Source organism: Pinus tabuliformis, chromosome 2_2, assembly GCF_031772625.1.
Source record: "Pinus tabuliformis cultivar Carrire ecotype Pingquan chromosome 2_2, CPIR1, whole genome shotgun sequence".
In the NCBI taxonomy this organism is placed as follows: Eukaryota; Viridiplantae; Streptophyta; class Pinopsida; order Pinales; family Pinaceae; genus Pinus; species Pinus tabuliformis.
In genome coordinates this window covers 1,211,277,749-1,211,304,643 of record NC_142300.1, presented here as the reverse complement: position 1 = coordinate 1,211,304,643, position 26,895 = coordinate 1,211,277,749, and the positions used below count along the sequence as shown (strand labels likewise).

The following is a 26,895-nucleotide window of genomic DNA, read 5'->3' as shown; positions in this document are numbered from 1 at the left end:
ATTTCTCACATATTGCACAGGTTTCAATGGTGTTGAGGGGACATTCCTTCAGTAGGTGCTTCTTCCTACATTGAGGGAATAAGATAACCATCACGTTCTCGGCTTCCATCTGTTTTTGTTTTTCCTATAGAACGTCCAACTGTGAGGACAATGTGCTTAGGATATGAGTCCTCAAATTATCCAACAAGTTCCCAATTTATGCTTTCATAACCCCACTACTGGATGTCTTGATATCTCGTATTCCTTGCTTGTGCCTTGCATCTCCACGTGAACATTTGATACACAACTCACAGATGGTGTTGAATTATTCCTTTGAGATATCCCCTTTTCCTACCACATTAAGAAGTCCCAAGGATTCTTCACTTAGTGCTCGAAGAAGTATTATCTTTAAAATATCCTTATCCAAATCATTATGTACTGATCTTTTCAAGTTGTATTTAAAGAGTTCCACAAAGTCCTCCATATTCTCATCCACTTTCTACATAATCTTGAATATTTCCTCTTTAATGTCTCGAGACTTGCAGTAGTCTTGGTATTTTTCAAGGAAAATTTGCTTCATGTCATCCCATGTTGTAATAGATTTTTTGTTATGAAACCAGCTCACAAAAAGATAGAAAAGAGAGATCAACGCCTTAGAATTCAGCCTCTTCGAGGGGGCAAACTCCTTTACATTACACAAATGAGCAATTCTTGGATGATACAAATGAAAAGACCTCCTTTCTATATATAGGAGTCTAAGGGGTCATATCATAATCAGAGCCGACATAAAAATAATAATGTAAGGGCACAATAATAACAATAGTGGGCTTCTATGTGGCACAATAGTAACAATATGGACACTACATGGGTACATCAATATAACAAGTGGGTTGTACTAATAACAATAAGGGGTTAAACTAGTAGTATAGGGGCCTAACATGCCCCTCTCCTTCAAAAAGCGTTGTCCTCAACGCTTGAGTAGTTCTTGATGCTTCTGTATAAAATTCTTGTCCTCCCATGTGGAATCTTCAGCGGGTAAGTTCTTCCACTTGATGAGATACTCTGAAATTGATCGATTTTGTAACTGTTGGGTTCTTGTTTCTGTGACTGCTCCAGGTTCCAATATGATTTTTCCTTCCTCTTCAATTTCTGGCAATATTGTTTGAATTGGGATCTTTTGCAACTTTTGAATAAGTGGCCATATTTCTTCATCCTTCTTCCATTCATCCCTTGCTTCGTTTATCCAATCTGGTTCGATAATAGAAATAGCACAAAACAATGCTTCCACATCCTCATCCTTGAAGAATCTTCCCATTTGGTAAGATCGCCATCTTTTAAGTGGATGTAGTATTGCCAACATTTCCTTCTCATAAATAGCTTGCTTGAGATGTAGCAGTAAAAATACCCAATCACCTACATCAAAACATTTTTCACTACGATGTTGATCTACCTATTGCTTCATTTGATTTTGCGTCGAAGTGGCATTATCCTTTAAAAGTTGGAGAACTTGTTGTTGATGCTCGATGTGACCTTTCTCTGCTTGAACCTTTTTCTTCTTGATATGTCCTTCTATCTCTAGAGTTTTAGGAGTGGTAATTTCTTCCAATCCTTTACAAGATATGGTCGGATTCATTTCTTGATGCTCGATGTGATCTTTCACTTCCTGAACATTTTTCTTCTTGATATGTCCTTCTATCTTGATAGTTTGAGGAGTGGTAATTTTGACCAATGAATTACAAGATATTGTTGGATTCATTTCTTCTTTCTCGATGTGATCTTTCACTTCTTGCACCTTTTTCTTCTTGATATGTCCTTCTATCTTGAGATTTTGAGGAGTGGTAATTCTTGCCAATGCTTTACAAGATATGGTCTCATTCATTTCTTCTTTCTCTAGGGTGGGGTCCTGGTGTATATCCTCTTCTTTTGATGTTTCTTGATCCTTTTCTTCCTCCTCTTCATATTCTATGTAAAATAATTTCTTCTCAGCACACTTATGACCTTTAATGCATTTGCTGTCACAATTATAACAAAGCCCTTTTTCTCTTTTTTCTTCCAACTGTTGTGGTGTAACCCTTGTAGGTTGTGGAAGGCTGGGAGAAACAACACTTCCATCTTTATATTTGTGAGGGGTATGCTTCCTGGTTTCCATAATTTTGCTTTCCACTATGTCACAAAGCCCTTTTACTCTTTCCAATTATTGTGGTGTTGCTCTAAAGAAGGTGTTGCTCTTTGTATCCTCATAATGTGCTATCATTTCCTCCGTGAAAATTGACCTCATAACAAGTTGTTTACGAGAACAAAGCCCTTCATACCATAAAAATTGATCCAGTTCTAAATATGAAGATGCAATACATACCTTTTGTAACAGTGGTACACCATGTAGATGAAAATATTGCTCCATCTGAAGTATCCAATTTACCGGATCCTTGCCATCAAACTTCCTCAACTTGCTTTTTCTTGATTTTAGGAGCTCAATCTTGAAACGACTGTAACTCTGTACTTTCGGATCTTTAAGTTCTGAAATTGTGATCTGTAGTAGCCCTCTGCATCCTCTTTCCGACGCCACCATTCTAATCCAAATTCGATTCTCCAAGGACGAGTTATGCCAAATCTCCCATAGTGACCTAATTATAGACTAGTTCAATAGAGCAAACTTTTACAACATGCCACGTGTCCCTGTTTCAACCTTTGGCTCTCAAAAATATACACAAGAAACTACAATCTGTCCTCTTTCTGTACCTTCTTATGAAATTTCAATCTAACACTCAGATAGAAAGTTATGACGATATTCCCCAGGTCACCTGTTTAGAATGTAATTCAAGAGTCTGCAAAAAGACAAACTTCCTCAAATCATATCTCCGCAAATATAGCGCGAAAAGCTCTGAAATTTAGACCTGATATTCAGCGCGATGTCTTCTCAAATGGTTTTTTTTTTTATCTTCTGAAATGTCGTAGAAAAGAAGTTATAGCGAAAATGCCATGATGACCCGTTTGGAGCAGCGAAACCCTAGAATCCAATTCTTTTATACCAAATGTTATGAAACTAGCTCACAAAAAGAAAGAAAAGAGAGATCAACGCCTTAGAATTCAGCCTCTTCGAGGGGGAAACCTCCTTTACATTACACAAATGAGAAATTCTTGGATGATACAAATGAAAAGACCTCCTTTCTATATATAGGAGTCTAAGGGGTCATAACATAATCAAAGCCGACATAACAGTAATAATGTAAGGGCACAATAATAACAATAGTGGGCTTCTATGTGGCACAATAGTAAAAATATGGGCACTACATGGGTTAATAAGTGGGTTGTACTAATAACAATAAGGGGTTACACTAGTAGTATAGGGGCCTAACATTTTCTCTCTAAATCCATAAATCATCGCATAGTTGTCCCTTTTAAGGTAGTAGGGAATATCTTCAATTTTTGAGCATCATAAATATAATCATGTCGTCGACAAGCAACATCGAATTCAAAGAGGAATGTGTCTGGATCTTCATAAGAGAGACCATGGAAATTAGGTAAATGATGTTAAAGAAATAGGTTTCATGGTTGCATCACCTCTAATATCTCCAATTGGGAATTCAATTGTAGAATTTGTGTGAGCCATGAATATCTTCCAATATTCAGTTGGGATCTCAACAAATTATGGTTGTTCTACAATGCAAGGTTGAGTTTGTTTAACAACACTCCCTTGATCAAATGGTGGATTTAGTTCTCTTGAGTCTCCTTCCTCTTCTAAACTTGCAATGCTCAATTCCTCGGATCCTCTCCTTCCTACTTCTTCTTCCCTGAGTTCTGCTTCTGTTATTGGGGGAGGCCCTGGTTGTAAAACTGGCTGGCCTCCAGATCTCGTATGAGATATAACCCTAACAACAACTCATGATGATGCTCTTGACTCAACCCTTGAAATGATTTCTTGGATATAGGTAATTCTGCCTAGATATTCCTTCCTCGATCTCTTTTTGGGGGTCTTCCTATGCCCCTTTTGTTCATTTCTCTATTCATACAATCTAAAATAAAAGGAAAAACATCCAAACAAATCTAAGGCTTGGGTCCTAGAATAGGGTAAAAAAAATTACCTGACCAGGACGAGAGGGTGGCCCCTATAACTAACAAAAAATAAGAAATCCAACTATTTAAACTCAGGCCTTGGAAGAGATTTAGTACAAACTTCACCTAACCAGGGTGAGAGAGTGTTCCTAAAATCAAGAAAACAAAAGAAAAATGAAACAATCACAAAATCTAAAGCTTGGGTCCTGAAAGAGGTAAGAATTACCTAATCAGGATGAGAGAGTGTTCCTATGGTCAATACTGGTTGTACTTTTGTGCCTTGGATAGCCTCCCCGACAACGACGCCAAAATGTTGGTGTTTAGATATGAATTATGAATTTCACCCTTCTTCACATTTATTGTCAACTTGGGGTTCGTTAATTTCTTCAAGGCTACCGTGCAAAATCTATTCAGGCCATAGGTTCCCTACCCAACACTGAGCATTCAAAAAGTACAAGGTCCAACAAGCATAATAAATGGAGTAACAACAAACTAATTATAGTAAAAACAAATTGCAGTAACAATATTCTAATTTCACAACAACTCGAAAATCCAATAAATCATTAACAACAATAGAAAAACAATCATAACAATACAACCAACATAAATCTATGCACACAATTAATCCAACACCTAATCAGGAGAGTGGGACTGACTCTCTAATCAGGGCTGTGGCAGAGAGCGAAGATCACATGAAGTTCAAGAAATCAGACTTTACATTAATCAAGAAGAAAACATAATAGAAGTCTACTATTACACCTCCCAGATACCCCCTGCATTTATGCTCTGTTGACCCTTACTTATACATTGTATCATTACATAAATAGTATTCAACAAACACAAGAATTATGGCAGCCCTATCTTCTCACAAATATACAATAATCATTTGAACATAAACATAATGCAAAAGATAGTAATCATGTCAATCTATCAGCTCCTCATTGATTGAACATCGTTACAACCCCTGTCCTGGAATAACACCGCCATCTCACTAATAGTAATTACGCTGATTCGTATCCTGCTAGTCGTCATTATCTTGATTCTAGAAAGGAACTTTAGCCAGCGAGTTGTATAAGCAACATTCCCCTAGCACTTTCATTGATCAATATTTCAAAAAGACATGCCAAATGGATATACTTACATTTTTTTGAGAAATGAATCGACCTCAAAAAAACTATGGAATGATTAAGGTGAAATGGATAAAATTAAGTGAAAATGAGCAATTTTATCGACCAACACATTATGATGCTAGATTTGGAATTGAATAAGCTACAATTCCTTCTAGATTTCCTGAAGGTCTAGTTCAGTTTTGCTAGAGTAAATCGACGATGACATGATGGCTTTAGCCACGAGACTCTTCATAAGCCAATAGAGGTGCATTGTTTGTTTGTACGGTATGGTGTGCCTATGAGTATGACCAGGATCTGGAGAAAGAACTCACTAATCCTCCACCTGCACTTCAGCTTCTGCTCGTTGATTGAGATCAACTGCCCATGATGATATCAATTGTTTCACCTGAGCTAGAGTTCCAATATTGTAAGCCTGAACCACTTCTTCTATAATCTAAGCATTCGACCTGCACATACTTTGCTTCAGTGGCCGAACTGATGGGAAACCCTTGTTTTCTTTCAGCTTACACAAACTATAGACATTCCAACAGATAGGGTAGACCGAGAATCAATACTAGTATTTGAACACACACCCACAATGTAAACACAACTTATAAGGACCTGATTTAGAAACATTAAATAGGAGAGGTAAACGAATTGAGTTAGGCAAAAGCCTGATAGAAATGTGGAAAATCAACGAGAGTGGCCTCCACCACCATTCTATACCACTATCCAGCACCTCATGCTCAAGAATGCTAAAATATAAAGAGATACAAAATAGTTGTTGACAATTCTGATAGTATATCATAAACTGGCTCCTCGAGCCAAAAAACCTTTACGAGCCACCTCATATACATAGTAAATCAAATAAAAAATGTGTACTTTCATTTCTATGCTCAGGATGAAAAAAACATGGGAATATCCTTTATTGTCGTCTATATAGTCCTTCACTATGCAATAATTAACCCATAATGGAAAATACATGACCATTTTAGACAATAAAATGCCAAAGAAAATTGACACCAGCATAAAAACATCACACACAACAAAGAATAACACTACATAAAATTTCCATCTTTCTAGACACCCATTTCCATTACCTCCAACATTCCAATTATAGATCTTGTCATTGTCATTGCAGTGGAGAGTTTTTCGAACATGCCATAGTCTCGGAGGAAAGGGAAAAGATAAGAAAACATACATGGCTACGAACACCAACAACCAGGAGGGCTTGGACCTAGTCTAAATATAGCTTCGCTAACCCGATCGAACTATCATGAATGAGAGACCCAAACGTCTGCCACTTTTCCTTAGAACCCAACACCAGGATAGGACAAATGCAGACATGAGGAGAGCTTCCTGTTCCACTTGTAATTTATGAGCGTTGCAACACTTCATTTCAACATTTAACAATATTCCACCATTGTCTTCCATCCCACTAGCCCATTCGCACACGCGATGCTTGGGAGGTGGCTACCTTTTAGCCTTTCCAAGGGTCGTATCAATCATTTTTCAAATCCCAAGAAATATTCTACATTGTATCACACCCGACTGAGGAATACATTTATTTTAATTAAAAAATAATTTGTATTTTAATTTTTTTTTGTCAGGCTAGGAGGTAACTCCTCAAAACAAATTATGTCTTTGCATTAAGATTGTTCATGGATATATACAAGTAGGGAGACTCTTGGGCTTCATGTCTGAGTGTCTCTTCATATTCATGTTCTCCATTATTTACTATTTACATATATTCACCCAATCCCAATGATTAGGTTTCAACATTCCCCCACTTAATCCGAAGGGATGTTGGTGACTCTAAGCATCGTTCTGAACCTTTCAAACTTTTCTCTTCAAAGTTCTTTGGTGAATATGTCTGCAATCTGCTCATTAGTGGAACAATGGCGTAGATGGATTGTCATGGCCTCAATATGATGTCGAATCAAATGGTATTTTTTTATTGATGTGCATCGTTCAATCATGGAACTTTGAGTGCTTGCCCAAGTTTATTGTGGAGGTGTTTTCAATCATGAATGGATTTGAATCCACTTGTTACACCTGCAAATCTTCCAGAATTTTCTTGAGCCACACAATTTCCTTTGTTTCTTCGTTTTCTGCCACATATTCTTCCTCTGTTGTGGCATCTACTGGAACTGATTGTTTGCATGATATACAGGAGACAACTCCTTATCCAAGACTCATATCATAACCTGAAGTAGATACCCCAGTTTATTTGTCTCTATTGAAGTCTGAATCAGAGTATCTAATCAAGATGAAGTCGCCCACCTATGTATACTTGAGTCCAAAGTCTTGAGTTCCCTTCAGGTACTTCAGAACTCTTTTTGCAGCAGACCAATGTACCTCACAAGGCTTTTGCATAAACATGGAGAGGATTCCAACAACAAATGAAATATTTGGTCTGGTAGTAGTCAGGTTATTGAGACTTCCTACAAGTTGTCTATAATTTGCTACATCCTAAATTTTTTTCCTTTAATGGATGTGAGCTTCAAGTTTTGTTCCATTGGAGTAGTTAAAGGATTGCACTCATCCATGCCAAACCTGTTCAACATATATCTGATATACTTCTTCTAATAGAGAAATATAAACTTCAAATGTTGAGTTACTTCAGTACCAAGATAGTAATGAAAATAGCCCAAGTTAGTCATTTCAAAACCTTTCCTCAATTCCTTCTTTATGGATGCAATGTAGTTCTCATTGTTCCCTATCATCAAAAGATCATCTACACACACCACAAGATCTGTAACTATTTTTCCAAAATTCTTGACAAACAAAGTTGCATCATCAAGATCATAATGTTTTAAGTTGAGTTTCAAAAGATGCTCAGTTAACTTTTCATACTAGGCTTACGATGCTTGCTTGAGGACATAAAAGGATTTCATAATCTTGCATAATTTTTGTTCTTGGTCCTTCATAACAAATCCTTCTAGCTAGGACATAAAAACATTCTCTTTCAGATCTCCATTCAAGAAAGTAGTTTTTACATCCATTTGATGGACTTTCCAATCGTTCTGAGTTGCCAAGGAAAAGAGTTTCCAAATGGTAACCCATTTTTCTATGGGAGAAAACGTCTCCTCATAATCGACCCCTTCCTTCTGTTCAAAACCTTTTGCCACACGCATGGCTTTGTGCTTGTTAGGTGAGCCATCAACTTTATACTTGTTCTTGTAGACCCACTTGCAACTAATTGGTTTGGTTCCTAATGGAGGATCAACCAACTTCCAAGTGCCATTATTTATCAAGGCATCATACTCCTTTTGCATCGCTTCTTTCCATTCATCATGAGAAGAAAATTATTTGAAGGAAGTTGGTTCAAACTCTGTAGACAAATTTAGTTCACAATCATAAGAAACATCCATATCAACAGGTGAATCAGAATCATCTACATCACCTCCATTTTTCGTGGTTGAATTTCTTATTCATATCTTTCCAACCTCATAAGGATGAACAATTTCAAGTGTCTTTGTTAGCCATTTTGGAGGACCTTTCTGAGATGGCCCAGGATGCTCAATTAACTGAGTTGGGACTGAATCAAGATTGAGTCTCCCAATTCTATCAATCACATCACTCAAAGTATCATCAGTGGCTGGAGCTTCATGTGGGGGAGAGAGTGCTTCATAAGAACATTCCGCATATTAATCCAGTATAGGAATTCCCCCTTCAAGACGTGGAATATGATTATCAAATTCTTGAAACAATTTTTCATGTCTGAATCTATCCAAATGATCAAGATGACGCTTAACAACATTGTCAACTTTGGAAGATTCAAGAAAGATCACATCTCTAGATACAAAAAACTTATTATTAACTTCATCATAGAGACAATATGCTTTGGAGGTATCTGAATACCCCAATAAGATACACTTACGACTCCTTGCACCAAGTTTGTTTCTTTGTTCCTTTGGTATCAAGGCATAAAAGGTGGAACCAAAGACCCTGAGATGCTTTACTGAAGGAATGTGGCCATACCACATTTCATAAGGAGTCATGTTTCTAATAGCATTATATGGACATCTATTCTTTACATACATAGCACATATAAGTGCATCAACCCAAAACATCAATTTTACATTCTTGAAAAACATCATGGAACGTATCATATTTAAGATTGTCATGTTCATTCTTTCAGCTACTCCATTTTGTTGGGGATTATAAGGCACAATAGTTTGATGTTTGATCCCATGTTGGTGAAGATAGTTTTCAAATTCATTTGAAATGCATTCTTTTCCATTATCAGTTCGAATAGAGCCAATATGAGTTAGTGCATCATTTTCAATCCATGTATGAAATTTCTTGAATGTTTGAAAAACATCAGATTTGTTCTTCAATAAATAAATCCAACACCTTTTGGTGTAGTCATCAATAAATGTTGTCATTTCTATTTGCAGAAGGAACATGCATTGGACCACATAAATCTGAATGAATGAGTTCAAGTTTTCTATGTGCTCTGGAATGTGAATAATGAAAATATTGTTTGCTATGCTTTCCTAGAATACAAGCATCACATTTCTTAAGTTTCCTAGGAATTGTAGGCAAACCAGTACACCATTTTTATTCAACAAGCAAAGGTCGTCATAGTTCAAGTGTCCAAATCTTACATGCCATAAAAGACTTGATGGAAATGTATCTTCATCATAATGAGAACTATATGAGAAGTTTTTTGCACGAACATAGGTACCTTGCAACTTCAAAAGTCTTTCTTCTTCTATCCCTGTCATGACAAGTGAGTGATCTGATGATTTTCTGACCTCAACCTCGCTATCAAACATATGAATGGAGTTTCCTTGCTAGCTTATGTGGACCAAGGACAACAAGTTTTTCCTCAGCTTTGGGAGATATAAAACATCATGTAGAAGAAAGTCTGGAAGACTAGGCAGTTTCAACCTGATTGTGCCAAGCCTTAATGGCTTGAGTTTTGATTTGTCTGCAAAGTATACTTTTCCATCACTATTGTGAGTAAATTCTTCAAACAAATCTCTTTTAAAGGTCATGTGGCAAGTTTCTCCTAAGTCAAGCAACCAATCATTTTCCAAGAAGCAACTGAAGCATTAAACAAGTCTTTAGTTACTCCAACATTATAATGTGCCACAACATAGTGAGCAGATTTAGGTGCTTTACCTTTCTCTTTGTCATTGGTTTTACCTTTGGCTTGATTTCTATCTTTCTCAATTCTTTCCCAAGGAAAATTACATGTAGTTGCATCATGTACATCTCTATTGCAACATATGCAATGAAGATCAGACTTTTCTCCTTGAGAGTGTTTTACCCCCCTGCCTCCAAAATTTCTTCTTCCTCTTCCTCTTCGACCACCTCTTATTCTAGAAGAATATTGAGCATGATTATTCTCTCTATGTGAAAGACACATAACTTATTCAGAAAACTGAGGAGCTGTCTTCTTCCCAAAATCCTTCTCTCTCTTAGCAAACTTCTTCACAAGCGAGTCAAAGGTAATCTCCTTGAGGTTTCCACTTACTTGCAATGACTCAATATAATTTGAATACGTGGGATATAGTGCGTTGACAAAAGCTATGAGAGGAATATCTAGTTGAACATCAATGGTTTTGGTATCATGCATAATAGATCTTACTCCAGATGCTAAAGCAAGAAAATCATCATTTTTCAATTCAAGGCTGAACAATTTAATCATCAATTGGACAACTTCAAGTTCAGAGTGTGAGCCATAGAGTTCCTTCAACCTATGTAGGGCTTCAAAAGGATTTGAAAATGGTGAAATATGGTGACTCATCTCTTCGTTTACAAATACTGCAATCAAGTCATAGGCCTTGCTGCTCTTGTTTTCCCAACTGGTGATCTTCTTATCTGAGGTGGGCTTTGTAGGTTCATTATCTCCTTCTCCAACACAAAATCCTTTCCACAACTTATTGAAAATGAGAGCATGTTTTATCTTCCACGACCATTCAGCATAGTTCTCTTTTCTTGAGGGAATTACTCCAAAAGTAGATATCAATGAATGCATTTTAAATGTGTGTACTGTGTAAAAAAATGTACCCTGCTTCCAATATACTATAAGAAATTTTACTTCTAGTGATAATATTTGTAAAAAAATTCACTTTGATATATTAAAACAAAGGTAAATTTGGGGGAGGGCATATATGGGGAAGGTAGTATGGAAGGGGAGGTAATAACATATGATTCGTTTTAAATCACAACAAATCATAAATGAGGCAACGCTATATATGGAGGCCATCGAAGCTATATGAAATGAAAAGGCAAAGTTATGACTGTCAGACCTGCGTTAATGGGTAACATTACACATATTATTCAACACAGTAATATACAATGGTATGGGAGCAAGCGGTATGGGAACATAGTATGGGAGTTATATATATATATATATATATATATATATATATATATATATATATATATATATATATATATATATATATATATATATATATTGAAAGCATAGTTAAAAACCTCACAACGGTGCCAAGAGGTATGGGAGGAGGCAATATTAACCATATGAGAGCGTTCATTGTGTATGCAATGATGGCAACGTTAACTATGTATGAGCGTGAGATTATTAGTTCGATGTCGCAACACAATATTGTATGACAGGGCCACGATGGGAACCGGGACAAAGAAACAGTGTATGGAGAACATTGGTTAATATATATTGTTGCAAGTAATATGACCAACCTGGGAAAAGCAAAGTATAACCGGTATGGCGTTAACCATATGATAATCAACACAACGTCGGTTTCACAGGACAGAGTCACAATATTCACAATCGCAGTGTTAAAAAAATAAATTAACATAGTCACATTATTCAATGTATGGTTCTTTGATACCAATGACGTACATACCATTCGTGCCATCACCAATACATACCCCAACAACACAGTCCCAACAATGTCGAGTTCACAGTCACAATGCTCTCGACAGACGCACCAGCTCACAGCTCTGGCTTCAATGCACCATCTTGTACTAGCCACACCATGCAAGGGCATAGTTAAATATTCTCCTTATGCTACGAGAATAACAAAGTGGCACAAAAAGCTAAGAGAGAGGGGAGCGTTGTATGGAGGGGCATTTAAAATTGGTTGTTATTAAAAATCGACCATGGAGAAGGGAGCAGAGAGATTTGAATGGGAGAACAGAGGTGTCAGTCTACATAATATAGGAATGACAAAGGCAGAGAGGGATTTAAAAGGGTAGGAAGAGAACCAAAAATAGAGGCTAAGACCTGTGCTCTGATACCATGTTAGTCCAATAGGTAACTCCTCAAAAATAATTATATCTTTGCAATAAGATTGCTCATGGATATATACAATTAGAGAAAGACTCTTGAGCTTCACCTCCCTGTGTCTGTTCATATTCCTATTCTCCATTATTTACTATTTACATTATTTATATATATTCACCCAATCCCAATGATTAAGTGTCAACATTTTTAATACAAGTAATTTTATTTTTTATTATTATATAATTTTAAGAGATTTTATCATTATATTAAACTATAAAACCCCTTATAAAATCAATAGAAACTCGATCGAATGGTCTAAACAACGCCTTTTGATGAAAGGGAAACCATATTAAATTTGCAAAATCATGAGCCCTCAATAAATCAGTAGCCAAAGAGAATCATTAGAAAATTAACTTACCCATTGTGATGACTCTCATTGAATTCTGTTTAACAATATTTGGGAAGCCAAATGCCTCATGAATCATGATCGACATTTTGCATATGTACTTTGTGTGCTTGTATTCGCATATTTGATCGTCTGAATATCTGCTTTTCAGGGCGAGTGTGTTAGAAATATTTGGGAAATTTAATTTTCACGGAAGGGTAGAGAGCTCTGACTTTCAAGAAGCTACTTTCGAGCAGCTAGATTCGCGCCCCGCAAAGCTATTTTTGCGCAGCTACCTTCGCCCACCGCGGAGCTGATTTCGTGCAGCTCCCTTCGCGCATTGCGAGCTATTTCAGAGACTTAATGAATAATATTCACTCAAGACAAAAATAACAAAGTAGGTTTGTAGAAACACAATAAAAAATTAGTATTAACTTCTAAAACATGAAAATATATTCACATGAGGTTGCGACTCATTCACTAAGTAAAAAATAAAATTTCACGCAGAATAACACACAGTGAAATATTGTAATTTTTGTTTTCTCGCACCCACTAAAATTTGCTCCACCATTTTCTCCTCAGAGACTTGTGCTCTCTTTTTCTCTAACCTCTTACTCTCTAACCTATTACAAAATGACTTTTACATTCATATATAACTCAACATACAATTTTACATTTAATTCATGACAGAGCGAAATTAATATGATGTTGTTGTTGAGTGTGATCAGAATCGCGTAGGTGTTTCTGGAGTGTGGGCAATATTTGCTGAATAAATTCTTGCCCATATCTATTTACCAAATTACATTGACTACTTTAAATTCCTTGCTGCGTTTCAGAATGGTTCACACCTGGCTTCAATCCTTCCATCTTCAAACAGAGACGCAACCTGCAAAAATATGTCTGACAAGTATCGATGCTGTCAGCCTATTTATCGCAGTGGTTGGGATTATTATTTCCAACACTCCCCCTTAATCACAATTGCCGCCATTTAAAATTCCCAAACAATTTATGATATAAATAAAACTTTCACATGCCAATGGCTTTGTGAAGATGTCAGCAAATTGTTCCTGTGACCTGCAATGTTGTAACACAATTTCATCATTATTAATCAACTCTCTAATAAAATGATATTTAACATCAATATGCTTAGTCCTCTTGTGGAAGACAAAATTATTTGATAATGAAATTGCTAAGGCGTTGTCCCAAAAAATAGTTATCGTTCCCTCTTGGTCATGACGAAGATCCCTCAACATCCTTCTCTTCAAACTACCTAACAGGCTATTGTTGTTGCTGCGACACATTCAACTTCTATTGTTGACAGTGACATTATTGGCTACTTCTTGGAGGCCCATGAAATGGCTCCGGAACCCAAATGAAAAGCATATCCTGACGTGCTCTTTCTGTCATCGACAATGCCTCCCCAATCACTGTCAGTGCAACCAACCAGCCTGAAATCACTTGTTGTTGTGTACAAAATGCAATACTGTTTTGTCCCATTCACATACCTCAGAATCCTTTTCATTTCTTGCCAATGTGTCTCCTTGGGTGTCTCCATGAACCTTGACACCATACTTACTACATAAATTATATCCAGCCTAGTGGCGGTCAAATACATCAAGCTACCTATCATTCTTTTGTATAATGTCAGATTGACATTTCTGCTGCAATCTTCTTTGCTCAACTTCAACCTTATGATAGTTAGGGTTGGTGTGGACTTGTTGTTCTGTAGTTTAAACCTCTCCAAAGTTTCTGCCACATACTTTGCTTGAGAGATAAAAATGCCATTTTCTTCTTGCTTCACTTCTATGCCCAAAAAATATCTTAACAATCCCAAGTAAGTCATTTCAAATTCACTATTCATGACTTGTTTGAAATCAACGATGAGGAAATCATCATTGTCTGAAAAAATCAAATCATCTACATAGAAGACCACAATGAGAATCTTACCTTCACTCTCTTTGATGTAGAGACTAGGCTCACCTTCACATTTGTCAAAACCATTATCCAACAAGTAAGCATCTATCCTGATGTACTATGCGTGGTGCTTGCTTCAACTCATAAAGAGCTTTCCTCAATCGATATACTTTGCCTTCTTGGCCTTCAATCTCATAACCAGGCGCTTGCGCGACATACACTTCCTTTTTCAGCACTCCATTCAAAAACGTTGATTTTACATCCATTTGATACACTCTCCATTTGTGTTGCGCGACAATCGCCACAACTACGTGCACTGTCTCCATCCGCGCGACTGGCGCGAACGTCTCTGCATAATTTGTTCCATGCTATTGCTTGTATCCTTTAACAACTAGCCTTGCTTTGTGCCTTTCAATCTTTCCCTCAATGTTGCTTTTGGTCTTATAGACCCACTTCACTCCAATAACATGTTTCCTTTCGGAAGGCTCACTAACTCCCATGTCTCATTCCTTTCTATTGCTTCTATTTCTTCCTCCATTGTCGCAACCCATTTTTCTTCTTTGACTGCATCTTCAAAGTAGATTGGGTCATCTACATGACAAAATAATGCAAATAAGGAATTCAGACCTGCCCTACTATCAACTTCATCTTTCTCATAAATTTCATTTAAATTTATGAATTTTGGCCTTCTTGTGCTTGTTGAAGATGGGCTTGACATGTCACTTGGTGTCGTACTTCGCAGTGTGCTTGGAAAAGTACTTGCTTGGCTGCGCGAAACTGTCCTATTATTTGTTGATGGTGTTGCTTGTCCCCTGCTTTGTTGCGCTTGAATAGGTGTAGAGGGAGTCACTGTTGAGGAATTACTTGTTGTTAATTCGTCTTTGTCCTCATGTGGTATACATGCTTTGACATTGACTGTATTCTCTAAAATTCCATCCCATGCTTACGCTTCTATGAACTGCACATCTCTATTGATTATGACCTTCTTGGTTGATGGATTGTAGAGCTTATATGCCTTGGATTCATCATTGTATCCAACAAATATACATTTCTCCCCCTTGTTGTCTAACTTCTTCCTTTACTCGTCCAGGACATGTGCATACGCCACACATCCAAAAACTCTCATGTGAGTGACATTTTGTTTTCTTCCACCCCATGCCTCTTTAGGAACAATGTTCTGGATGCTTTTGGTTGGACATCTATTCAAGATATATGTTGCATAAGAAACATCTTCAGCCCAATAGTCATTTGAAAAATGCTTTGCCTTCAACATACTCCTTGCCATCTCCATAATGGTCCTATTCTTCCTTTCTGCCACACCATTTTGTTGTGGTGTATATCTTGTTGTAAATTGCTTGTGAATTCCATGCTCCCTGCAAAATCAAAGGAAGTCATTTGAGATGTATTCTCCACCTCTGTCAATCCTAAGAACTTTGATGTAGTGTCCACTTTGCTTTTCAACAAGAGCCTTGTATTGGCAAAAGTGCTCAAACACTTCACTTTTCTATTTTAGAAGAAAGACCCATGTTTTCCTTGTGTAGTCATCTATGAAGGTCCATACATAGTGACTGCCACCAATTGATGGTGTCTACATTGGTCCACATAAATCTAAATGGACAATCTCCAAAGGTGCCTTTTCCCTCACTAACTTTCCTGCTGGAAATGTCTCTCTATGTTGCTTGCCTAAGATACATCCTTCACATATGCTATCTGGTTTTTCTATGAGTGGTAAACCTTCACCATGTCTTTCCTATGCATCAATTTCAAACCTCCAAAGTTGAGATGTCCAAATCTCAAGTGCCATAACCATTTTTCATATTTTACCTCTGCTTGAAAGTTTACTTGTGTGACAGTTGCCTCTTTTCTTCTATCTTCTTGTGAGTTCATAGATAGTTGTGCTTGTGCACCTTCTTTCTACAAATCTAATATTATTTTTAGGGGAAACATTCTATTGCTTATCATCTGAACCTTTGCAATCAGCTGTCTTCTTGGAGGCCTATCCAAAATTGTGCACACATCATTTTTGAAGAATACATTGTAGCCTTTCTGCATGAGTTGTCTAATGCTCATGAGATTATGTTTCAGACCGGGACAAAGTAAACATCTGAAATGTATTTCTTCTCCCCCTTCTTTGTTAGGATATTAACTCTTCCTTTCCCCATGACAGAGACTTTGCTATCAGTCGATTTCACACTTTCATCTAGATTAGAAAACATTTCTATGTTTCCTGACATGTGGTTGCTACACCCTGAATCTAGATACCATATATCACTTTGTTTTTCTTGTGCTACATTACAAACTAAAAACATGCTATCATGGTTCTGATTTTCTCTTGTGAAATTTGCACTTGGTTTGTTACTAATGTCATATTTCTTCTTTCTACATTCATTTGCATAATGACCATATTTCTTACAGTAATGACATTGAACTTGAGATTTATCATACCTCTGACCTTGTGCTTGATTTTGGCTTGGGCCTTGACTTGGATTTTGATCTCTGCCTCTTCCATTTGAGCTTGAAGGGTTGCTTCTTCCACCTCTATGTGGGCTTCTTCCTCTTTCTCTAGCATATGATCTTCCTCTGCCTCGACCTTGACCAAAAGATACTTGTGTCTTGAAGGCATGCTCCAATGAGGAGCTTGCTGCTCTATTCAGTCTATGTTCATGAGAAATCAGTGATGCATTAAGCTCATCCACTAAGAACTGTGAGAGATCCTTTGTCTCTTCTATGGCCACAATAATGGCCTCAAACTTTGCTGGAAAACTTCTCAAAACTTTCTCAACTATTCTTCTTTCCTCAAGTGTCTCACCATGAGACCTCATTTGAGTAACCAGCCCACTTACATGTGTAGAAAACGAGTCTATATTCTCAGACTCTTTCATACAAAATGTTTCAAAATCTCTCCTCAACATTTGCAGCTTTACTGTCTTGACTTTTGCCATGCCTTGGTAGGCTGTCTGGAGGGTGTCCCATTCTTGCTTGAACTTCGTTGTCGCTGCAATCCTTGGGAAAATATTTTCATGAACTCCTTGGAAAATATAAAACAGGGTTGTTGAATCCTTCTTCCTGTTGTCCCTTAACAAATCTTTTTCTTGTTGAGATAAGGCATTGTATGTTGTTGCATCTGCTGGTTCTTTGAAAACCATTCCCCACCAAATCCCAAATTTCTTGAAAAGAAAACATGGACTCCATTGTAATAGCCCAATAATCATAATTTTTGCCATTAAACTAAGGTATTTGAGAATTAGACAAGCTTGTGCTTGATATTGTCATTTACAAGCGTAAAAAAAACTTTCTACCTACTGGTAAATATGCTAAAACAATCTGCCCTCAAAACAATTCTTCTTGCTAATAAAAACACTTGTTATGGCCTTCATTGTAATAGCCCAATAATCATAATTTTTGCCATTAAACTGAGGTATTTGAGGATTAGACAAACTTGTGCTTGATGTTGTCATTTACGAGCATAAAAAAAACTTTCTACCCACTAGTAAATATGCTAAAAACAATCTGCCCTCAAAACGATTCTTACTGCTAGTAAAAACACTTGTTTTTACACTAACAATACTTAATCCACTGTGATACCATGTTAGAAATATTTGGAAAATTTAATTTTCGCCGAGGGGCAGAGAGTTATGACTTTTGCCAAGCTACTTTCGAGGAGTTAGGGCATGACGAAGCTATTTTCGCGTAGCTACCTTCACCCACCCCGAGCTGATTTCCGGCACAGCTACCTTCCCATGGCGGAGCTGATTTCAAGCAACTACCCGCGGTGCTGATTTCAAGCAACTACCTTCGGGCACCGCGAGCTATTTCAGAGACTTAATGAATAATATTCACTCACGACCAAAATAACAAAGTAGGTTTGGAGCAATACAATAAAAGCTTAGTATTAAATTCTAAAACATGAAAATACATTCACATGAGGCCCCGACTCATTCACCAAGTAAAAACTAAAATGTCACGAGGAATAACACACAGTAAAACACTCTAATTGTTGCTTTCACGCGCCCACCAAAATTTGCTCCACCAATTTCTCCCCAAAGACTTGGGCTCTCTTTTTTGCTAACTTCTTACTCTCTAACCTACTACAAAATGACTTTTACTTTCATATATAACTCAACATACAATTTTACATTTAATTCATGAGAGAGTGAAACTAATATGATATTGAAAATTTGTTCCATCAATTTCTCCCCAAAGACTTGGGCTCTCTTTTTTGCTAACTTCTTACTCTCTAACCTACTACAAAATGACTTTTACTTTCATATATAACTCAACATACAATTTTACATTTAATTCATGAGAGAGTGAAACTAATATGATATTGTTGAGTGTGATCAGAATCGCCTAAGTGTTTCTCAAGTTAATAATTCAACATTATTTTTAAACAAATCCACGGTTGTTTTGATTGGGGTTTTTAAATCGCAAAGAGGGGTTTGATGATGGAGAAGCTGAAACTGAAATTTCAGGATGGGTTTGAGGACTGAAATCATTCAAAAGAGCTTTCAAACTCACAGAATTCCCCACCGTAAATTGATTACACGTTCATTGATAATTATATAAAAATCAATATACATATTTAATTAATTAAAAATATTATAAGTAAAATATTTATATTTTAAATTTTTAGGTTAATCAAATAATTTAAAAAATCTTATATTTTTTTTAAGTAGTTTAATAATATTAATTTTGACTATCAGAATATATTTCAATACAGAACAAAGAAGTAATACATTTTTCGGTGTAATTTATTTAATTGTTACTATAAAATAAAAGTGGTGGTATTCAAAAAAATCTAATGTAAAATATAAATAAAATATTTTCATATATAAAATTAATACATTTTTCGGTGTAATTTATTTAATTGTTACTATAAAATAAAATTGGTGGTATTCAAAAAAAACTAATGTAAAATATAAATAAAATATTTTCATATATAAAATTAGATGGATGTGTATTTAAAATTATATTAATATATTTTTTTGATAAAAGAATTTTGATTTCCGTTAGTTTAGGGTAATCTAAGTGGTAGTGGCTACATTGAAAATTAAAATATTTTCATATATAAAATTAGATGGATGTGTATTTAAAATTATATTAATATATTTTTTTGATAAAAGAATTTTGATTTCTGTTAGTTTAGGGTAATCTAAGTGGTAGTGGCTACATTGAAAATGAAGTGGGTTTAAATTTTATGGTACCCTCCCTTGTAGCAGAGCGAATAATAGACATTTAAAAACACAAAAATATGAAATCCGCTACAATAATAAACATGTAAAAACACGAAAATCTGAAATTTTTTCCAAACTTAGAAAAATGTTTGGTTTTTAGGGATTTTCAAAAAATATATATTAATAAAATAAAAACATTTTAATATAGAAAAAATACTTCATAGATAAAATATTTTAATTTTATTTTGAAATATTTCGGTTCTATGGGCAATTAGGATTCCCCTCCTGGTATCCTTGGCACCGGTCAACAGGGGTTCTCGTGCTGTTTGCATACATTGAATCACCTTCTTGTCCGAGACGGAGCATCATTTGGCAATATTAGAAGGAAGAGCCCGACTTGAAGGAAGACCTACCTAGACCTGCCCTATACCACTTGCTTAATTAATCGCTTAGGTAGTACTCCTATTTACCTCAAACTGTGAAGTTTATGAAATATTTCAAAATAAAATATTTTAACTTTTATATTAAATAAAATATTTCAAAATAAAATATTTATTAAGTAAAATATATTAAAATGTTTGACTTTAAATATATAATACTCATTTATTAATAATAAAATTAATTTAAATTATGTTGTAATTTTAATTGTAATAAATCTCTTAACGTTTTTGAAGTTTGACTTTTCAAAATAAGTTTTGCATAATAAATAAGTGATTAAAATGGATTTATACTGGATTCTTATTATATCTTATTAAGCCAAGCCCAGTTATTAAAAACAACAAAACATAATTTTCAATCAAAAAACAAGTGGGAAATTTGTAAATGTTTACTTAGGTAATCAGAATATTCAAGGTGGGCCACGCTGTATGGAAAATTCCCAATGCCAATGTTGAGGCCGTCACCAGAAACTTCAACAGAAACTCGATCGAATGGTCTAAACAACGCCTTTTGATGAAAGGGAAACCATACTAAATCTGCAAAATCATGAGCCCTCAGAAAATGGGTCGTTTCATTTTGAAGCTCCTTATCATCGCTTAGATTCGGCCTATTAAAGAACGCTCGAACATGGGTTGCAGAGCGAAGGTGACTTGCGAGATTACTCCCAGCGTTCCCAGAGAGAATCTCGCAGCCTTCAGCTCATCTTCATCTCTTTCAGTACTCAAGCTCATGACTTTGTTGTACCCCTCTTGTCACGCCCCCACGCCGGCGGTAGTCTTTCAACCGCTCTTGGCAAAGTGCGGCACCACCGAACACTTTTTTTTCACCAATACTTATGTTCATGGACTACGCCTAACCATATGTCCTACTTAGTTTGTGTTTCTCAACCAAGTAATTATTATGTTTCCTTTATACCAATGAACACCCATACACATTCATTATCAATAGCAATTATACATGAACAACAGAATTGCACAGTATAAAGGGGGGGCAACTCCCTGAACAATGAGTTTGCCCGAATATATATTATTATACAACTTCAACTTTACAAAGTTTACAAGTATACTTGGGAAACACCAAGTTTCATACTTAGCCAAAATTACAACTTTCCACACCTTCGTGTGATAACCAAGATTCCTTGCCTAAGTTGGGCGGGTGCGCCCTCACACGAGCTGCCTACTGCACTTCTCAACCGAACCTTGTTTCGTGCACGACGGGCGAGCGACTCCACCAAGTCACCAAGACACCCTCGTTTCACCTTCGCACGACTTCACCAACAACACTTCCACCGTTTGCACGCGCCGAGCGACTTCACCAAGTCTCCACCCACACTCCTTGTTTAGCCTTGCACGACAGGCGGGCGCTCCTACCCGAGCCACCCGAGACACTCGTGTTAAGTCCGGCGCCTTCACCCGCGCCCACAACAGATAACCGAAACCTGTGCGATGTCACCGTGTGTCTTTTCCCAAGAGAGGGCGCATTACGACCTACGCCTTTTCCTACGACCTGCTCCACCTTACTTCGCACTTTTTCCTTGTTATCATATGCTCCTCAATCGCATTACTCCATGAATGGTCGAGTTCGAATGATGTCCAAATTAATCTCCAAAGCGCCAATATATACGCTCCACGCATGGTTAACCATCTCCACGGCCGACCTGCATTATACGTCAAACCAATGCCTTCGTTTGTCTTTGCGGTTGGTCGGCCCATCAACCAATGCCCTGCCAAACAATCCTTCCACCGTCAGCTTATCAAGTGAACACCCACGTTGTCCACCATATAAGCAAGCCCGCCCTCCACTTCTCATGCGCATTATAACTATGTCTCCACGCGCACTTGGTCGTAGAGCTTGCACTTCGCATTTTCACATTTGGTCGTTCACCAACAAGCTCTGTTGCACATCGGGTGGGCGTGCCAAGGACCGCAGGTCCTTACATCCTCCTCCACCTAAAACCGTTGTCGTCCTCGACAACATCCCATCCTGGCAGCCATCCACCAAGATCAATATCAACAACTGTCTCATCCTCGGTCCATGATATCGACTCCTCCACATATCGCAAACATTCATGCAACATATGTAGAACTTCCATCTCCATCATGTGTCGTCCCATCCTATGAATTGTCCTCCTTGTCTGCCTAACGCCAACATCTCTCCGTGCACTTCCGAACCCCATGTTTGAACTAGTTGGGTAGCTAATCCAACTGTCACGCTCAAGCCATGAGAGTGAACATCCTTATGCCTTCACCAGTCTATCTCGGATTCTGCCACATCTCGAACTCACCAAGAATCTCACCCATGCTCAGGTCCCTGGAAACTCCATCCCATCTGCAACATGTCATGATGCTTGATGCCAAGCCATCCCTACACCATCTATCATACCTGCTCAACCTGTTTCAAGGACTCACTTCCATGAGCAGCTAACAATGAGCCCCATCTTCTATGTCATCTACGAAGATGTAGAGGGAGTAAAGCCTGAAGGATCACCCTCACTAATAATCTCAATCCATCTGTCAGGATTCTCTATCTTCATCCTCTGTAAATAAGTGACCCGATCCTCCTCTCAGACATTCGGCCTCACATAAGCCTCCTCATCATCATCATCATCCTCAACCGCTTCTAGCCTTCTTGACAAATCGAAGATACTATCAGATAGTGTCTTGATGACCAATGACGACTCGGTAAGATTTATCTCAACAGTAGACAATCGCTTACTCATGTCTTCCATGCGCTTCTCATCCTCCATCTGAATCACTGTCAGATTACAATCAGGCTTTGTCACACCAATGGTTGGAACACCAATGGCTACATCTTCCCTTCCATCGTAAATGTATAGCTTCTTCAAATGTGGAACAATCATAGCATCAAATTGTTTCAAGAATTCCATCCCCGGCACAGCTTCATAGTCATTAATCCGCACTATAGTGAAGTCGACTTTCCTAGTCCACTCACCTAGTGTTGTGTCCACTCTTTCAGCTACACCAAGAACCGAATCATGAGGAGAATTCACCGTTTTCATTTGTGCCTTCACTGGTACAAACTTCAGCCCAATTCTTCTCACAACATCTTCACTCATGAAGTTATGAGTAGCTCCACTATCTACCATAGTAAGTACCTCCATACCTTCAATCTTCATCCGAAAATATTCCAAGTTGTTCCTTTCAGGATCTCTTCGAGAGACCACTTCTGTAGCAGCAGCAGCACCAAGAATCTGCATCATCCCCATAGAAGGTTCTCTTTCTTTGTATTAGATTGTGCAATAGTGGCCACTTTCGGTCTAGAAGGGCAATTCTTCACCGTATGTGGTTCAAAACAAATCCAACACTTCAATGGCTTCTTCATCTTCTCATCCGACTTTGAAGCTTCATCTTTCTTCTTCTCTTTCGGCTTATCGGACTTCTTCTTCCTCTCATCAGAAGTCTCATCATAATGCTCCACCAACCTGTCCATAGTAGCAAAAGCTTCTTCAAGTGTTTTAATCTTCTGCCTCTTCACTTCATTGCATGCCCAAGGTTTCAATCCAATAATGAAGTTGAACACCTTGTCCCTCTTTGCCATGTCAGGAAGTTCCAGAACTGCACTTGCAAACTCCCGCTGATATGTCTGTAGGTTCCTTGTCTACTTTATGAATTTAATCTTCATCCTTGCTTCCCACGTTTCATCCTGAGGACTGAAATGAGCCTGCAAAGCTTTCTTCATATCATCCCAAGAAGTAATGTCATCAGCACTGCCATTGGCAATCTGATCCATCCGTCTTCTCCACCACATCTTAGCATCTTTTGTCAGGAATTAAGCAGCCACTTTCACCTTTGTCTCATCATCGGATAGACCCAAGCGTTCCAAGTATTGCTCCATATCCCAGAGAAAGTTACCAAGAGTCTTCGCACTTCCTGTACCAACATAAGATTCTGGTTCCTTGACTTTCACATGAGACACTCCTCCACCTGAGTTATGTCTCACGACCTTCTCCAACACCGCGATCTCATCATTTGCACCATTAAGAGATTTCCACAAGTTCACGATCTCTGCCAGACCCTTGTCCCTTGCTTCTCCAATCTCCTTGAATTCATTCTCAAGTTGTGTACACTTAAGATTAGTGTACTCATGCTGAGTCCGGAGTTCATCAAACTCTTCCCTCAACGACACATGATCCTCTAGCTCTTTCACGACTAGATCCATCTTTGTAGTCCAGTAAGATTCCAATGTCTCCACTCTCTCTAGTAGTTTTTCAATAAAGGCCTCGGTCGCATTGTGGCTAGATTCACTCGATCCAACACGAGATTCACCTGCCATTTCTGCTTCCTTCTTCCTTCTTTGTGATCGAGTATCGACCATCCAACAGCTTCACCAAGTTGCCTGCAACCTGAACCAGCCCTTGTTCCACTTGTATGTGAAACAACTTCCTTCACCTGCAAGTACCTGCTTCACTGTCACCAGCTTCCAAGTTTCTTCAACCCTGAATACCACCTGTCAAGCTCTTCACCATCAACCAAGATATTAGCCACCTGATACCACCTGTCACTTCATTCACCAGCGCCAACCGTGAGCTCTGATACCACCTGCACTTTAGTGGAGGTGTGTAGTAGCTTCAATCTTCAATACCCAAATCAGCTGCTAGCTCTTATACCAACTTTCACGCCCCCAGGTCGGCGGTAGTCTTTCAACCGCTCTTGGCGAGGTGCGGTACCACCGAACACTTTTTTTTCACCAATACTTATGTTCATGGACTACGCCTAACCATATATCCTACTTAGTTTGTGTTTCTCAACCAAGTAATTATTATGTTTCCATTATACCAATGAACACCCATACACATTCATTATCAATAGCTATTATATATGAAGAACACAATTGCATAATATAAAGGGAGGGGCAACTCCCTGAACAATGAGTCTAACCGAATATATATTATTATAGAGCCTCAACTTTATAAAGCTTACAAGTATACTTGGGAAACACCAAGTTTCATACTTAGCCAAAATTTCAACTTTCCACAACTTCGTGTGATAACCAAGATTCCTTGCCCAAGCTGGGCGGGCGCGCCCTCACACGAGCTGCCTACCGCACTTCTCAATCGAACCTTGTTTCGTGCACGATGGGCGGGCGACTCCACCAAGTCACCAAGACACCCTCGTTTCACCTTCACACGGCTTCACCAACAAAGCTTCCACTGTTTGCACGCGCCGGGTGACTTCACCAAGTCTCCACCCGCGCTCCTCGTTTAGCCTTGCACGACGGGTGGGCGCTCCTACCTGAGCCCCCTGAGACACCCGTGTCAAGTCTGGCACCTTCACCCACGCCCACAACCGATAACCGAAACCTGTGCGATGTCACCGTGTGCCTTTGCCCAAGAGAGGGTGCATTACGACCTGCACCTCTTCCTACGACCTGCTCCACCCTTCACACTTTTTCCTTGTTATCATATGCTCCTCACTCGCATTACTCCATGAATGGTCGAGTTCGAATGATGTCCAAATGAATCTCCAATGTGCCAATATATATGCTCCACGCATGGTTAACCATCTCCACGGCCGACCTGCGTTATATGTCAAACCAACGCCTTCATTTGTCTTTGCGGTTGGTCGGCCCATCAACCAACGCCTCGCCAAACAATGCTTCCACCGTCGGCTTATCAAGTGAACACCCACGCTGTCCACCGTATAAACAAGCTCGCCCTCCACTTCTCATGTGCATTATGACTATGTCTCCACGCACACTTGGTCGTAGAGCTTGCACTTCCACATTTTTACCTTCGCTTGTTCACCAACAAGCTCCGTCGCACATCAGGTGGGCGTGCCAAGGACCGCAAGTCCTTACACCTCTGATGGAGATGTAGGCACCACCAATCTCATACCCACCACATATTCATAAACACTGCTACCTCTGCCCACGAGACCACTGCCGTGGGCTCCCGTAGAAACAACGCCCACCGCAAAGACTTCGTTCTAGTAAATCATAGTTGGAAGAGCCAGGCCTTCCTTCGTTGCTTCCTCCATAACGTCTCTCATCATGGCGCTACCTTGGACTGTAATAGTCATGGCACCCTTGTTCACTCCAATGACAGATGCATAGTTTTCGATTGAGATAATCAATCCATGGTCTCCAACACACACTAGCTTTGAGAGGCTATGAGCCAGAGTGCTTACCACTTTGATCTTCTGCTTCTTTTTCACAGCCCGGGAAATAGCATGCCGAATCTCGGCTTTTGTCTTGGGTGACGCAGCCTCTACAGCTCTGTAAATGTTGTGATCCTCCCAAATGCCTTGATAATTTAAGATCTAGCATCCTCCTCCATTGCTTTTGCATTGGACTGAGGGAGGAGGCAGGCACAATGCCTGGAGGCATGATGGAAAAGCAAGGAATAATAGAAGTAGGGCAAGTAATTTGTGGCCCATCCCTACACGGATTATTGGATTCATCTTCTTCTTCTCGTAGTTGTGTTGAATATGATGCTGAGTGCGAGTTTATATAATCGCTGCCACACTGAAGACCCGATTGCCATGGCGAAATGCAGAGGAAATTGCAACTCCACAGAATTTTAATATATCAATTCGACGTGAAATATATGAAGTGGGATTAAGTTTGGGGTGTATCCGTCACCAAAAAAAAATTATATAT

General features: G+C 38.3%; 1 pseudogene; it reads right to left on the bottom strand.

Annotated features, from left to right (window-relative positions):
- Nucleotides 1–20,631: 20,631 nt before the first annotated feature.
- On the bottom strand, nucleotides 20,632–26,672 carry LOC149197839 (putative L-gulonolactone oxidase 1 pseudogene; annotated as a pseudogene).
- Between the last annotated feature and the right edge of the window lie 223 nt (nucleotides 26,673–26,895).